We start from the raw sequence: 2,593 nt of genomic DNA, 5'->3' as shown, positions 1-2,593 counted from the left end.
TAATGAAATTTTATGGATTTTTTTACATAATTTTAGGGAATTTTTAATGAAATTTTATGGATTTTATAATGGAATTTTAGGGATTTTTTTCACAGAATTTTACAGAATTTTTTACAGAATTGTATGGAATTTTCTGGAATTTTTAACGGAATTTAACGGAATTTTTAATGGAATTTTATGGAATTTTTTACAGAATTTTATTGAATTTTAGGGAATTTTTAACGAAATTTTATGGATTTTTTTAATGGAATTTTAGGGATTTTTTTCACAGAATTTTACGGAATTTTTAACGGAATTTTATGGAATTTTTTTACAGAATTTTATGGAATTTTACAGAATTTTTACAGAATTTTTTACTGAATTTTTCACGGAATTTTAAGGAATTCTGTGGAATTTTTTTACGGAATTCCACGGAATTTTTTACGGGCTTTTACGGAACTATATGGAATTTTTAATGGAAATTTTTACGGAATTTTACAGAACTCTACGGGATTTTTAACGGAATTTTTTACGGAATCTTACTGAACCTTTAACGGAATTTTTTACGGAATTTTACAAAATTTTACAGATTTTTTTACAGAATTTTAAATGGGATTTTCCGGAATTTCCCGCGGAATTCCGCGCAATTCGGCGTTGCCGCGCTCGTTAACGATTAACGCCATTCCCGGTTTTTTTTCTGGTCATTTCCGTTTTTTGACCGCCGGCTTTTGTGCCGATTTCCGCTCCTGACGCCCAAAATTGCCCGGATTTCAACTCTTTGCAGGTGAGGAAATGGAGGAGGAGGAGGAGGAGGAGGAGGAGGAAGAGGAGGAGCAAAAAGAGGAAGAAGAGGAAAAAGAGGAAAAGGAAAATGAGGAAGAAGAGGAAGAAGAGCACAGGGACCCAGCAGCAGCGGGTGAGCCCTGCCCTTCCCAGCCCCAAATCCCCGAGGAAGAAGAGGAAGAAGAGGAAGAAGAGCCCAAGGAGCCAGCAGCAGCGGGTGAGCCCTGCCCTTCCCAGCCCCAAATCCCCCTTTTTTTGCCCCATTTTCCCGCCGAGCTCGGGCCGTTTCCCCCCAAAAATTGGGGTGCAATAAATGGTGGCAAAATTCCCGCGGAAAATCCCAAAATCGCCGGGATTCCTGCCTTTGGAAATTCCCGCCTTTGGCTCTTTCCAGGCAAAATCTCGGAAGAACCTGGTAGGGAATTGGGAAATTTCCTTTTTCTCCCTTTAAAAAACCCTTTTTGAGTAATTTGAATTTTTTTCGGTGATAATTTGAATTTTTCTTTGTGATAATTTGAATTTTTTTCGATGATAATTTGAATTTTTTTCCGCGATAATTTGAATTTTTTTCTGTGATAATCTGAATTTTTTCTTTGTGATAATTTCAATTTTTTGGGGTGATAATTTCAATTTTTTTGAGTGTTAATTTGACTTTTTTTCAGCGATAATTTCAATTTTTTGGGGTGATAATTTCAATTTTTTCCGATGATAATTTCAATTTTTTTAGGGTGATAATTTCAATTTTTTCAGCGATAATTTCAATTTTTTGGGTGATAATTTCAATTTTTTGGGGTGATAATTTCAATTTTTTTGGGTGACAATTTGAATTTTTTGGGGTGATAATTTGAATTTTTTTTCAGTGATAATTTGACTTTTTTTCAGCGATAATTTCAATTTTTTGGGGCGATAATTTCAATTTTTTTTATGATAATTTCAATTTTTTGGGGTGATAATTTCAATTTTTTGGGGTGATAATTTCAATTTTTTGGGGTGATAATTTCAATTTTTTTTATGATAATTTCAATTTTTTGGGGCGATAATTTCAATTTTTTGGGGTGATAATTTGAATTTTTTCGGGTGATAATTTCAATTTTCTGGGGTGATAATTTCAATTTTTTGAGTGATAATTTGACTTTTTTTCGGTGATAATTTCAATTTTTTGGGGTGATAATTTGAATTTTTTGGGGTGATAATTTCAATTTTTTGGGGTGATAATTTGAATTTTTTGGGGTGATAATTTGACTTTTTTTCTGTGATAATTTCAATTTTTTAGGGTGATAATTTGAATTTTTTGGGTGATAATTCCAATTTTTTGGGCGATAATTCCAATTTTTGGGTGACAATGTGACTTTTCCCTCTTTTCCCCATCCCAGATTCCCGCGACGCCCGGATCGGTGCGTGTGCCCCTCCCCCCCCCGGAATTCCCCGAATTCGGGAATTCGGGTCCCTCTCCCACCCAAACTGAGCCGTTTTTGAGCGGTTTTGGCTTTTTCCCCTCGCAGCGGAGCTCTCGGCGGCGCTCGGTGAGGACAGACGGACCCCGGCAGATCATTAATTGATAATATTATTAATTAATAACGGAATTACCGCGCTGCAGCGGCTGTGGTTTATAAACATAAAATCTGCCGGTTTCCCGTTTCATTAGATATTTCATTAAATTGATTAATTAAAATTTTGGTTTATTGAAATGTTATCGTTTATTAATATCACTTTTAAATATTGCTTATTAATACAGCTCATTAATATAGTTGATTTTTATAGCTTATTAAAATAGTTTATTCATATTTATTAACATAGTTAATTAACATAGTTTATTAAAATAGTTTATTCA

General features: G+C 34.1%; 1 long non-coding RNA gene across 1 annotated transcript; it reads left to right on the top strand.

Annotated features, from left to right (window-relative positions):
• Positions 1-284: 284 nt before the first annotated feature.
• Positions 285-2,441, top strand: LOC121355526. Its single transcript, XR_005955425.1, has 3 exons — positions 285-895; positions 2,136-2,156; positions 2,265-2,441. It is a non-coding gene; the product is annotated as an uncharacterized LOC121355526 (long non-coding RNA).
• Positions 2,442-2,593: the final 152 nt, after the last annotated feature.

The sequence above is a fragment of the Pyrgilauda ruficollis genome, unplaced genomic scaffold (genome assembly GCF_017590135.1).
Source record: "Pyrgilauda ruficollis isolate IOZ18807 unplaced genomic scaffold, ASM1759013v1 scaffold2517, whole genome shotgun sequence".
Classification (NCBI taxonomy): domain Eukaryota; kingdom Metazoa; phylum Chordata; class Aves; order Passeriformes; family Passeridae; genus Pyrgilauda; species Pyrgilauda ruficollis.
The sequence above is the reverse complement of the archived record's forward strand: the minus strand, read 5'-3'. Positions and strand labels throughout refer to the sequence as shown.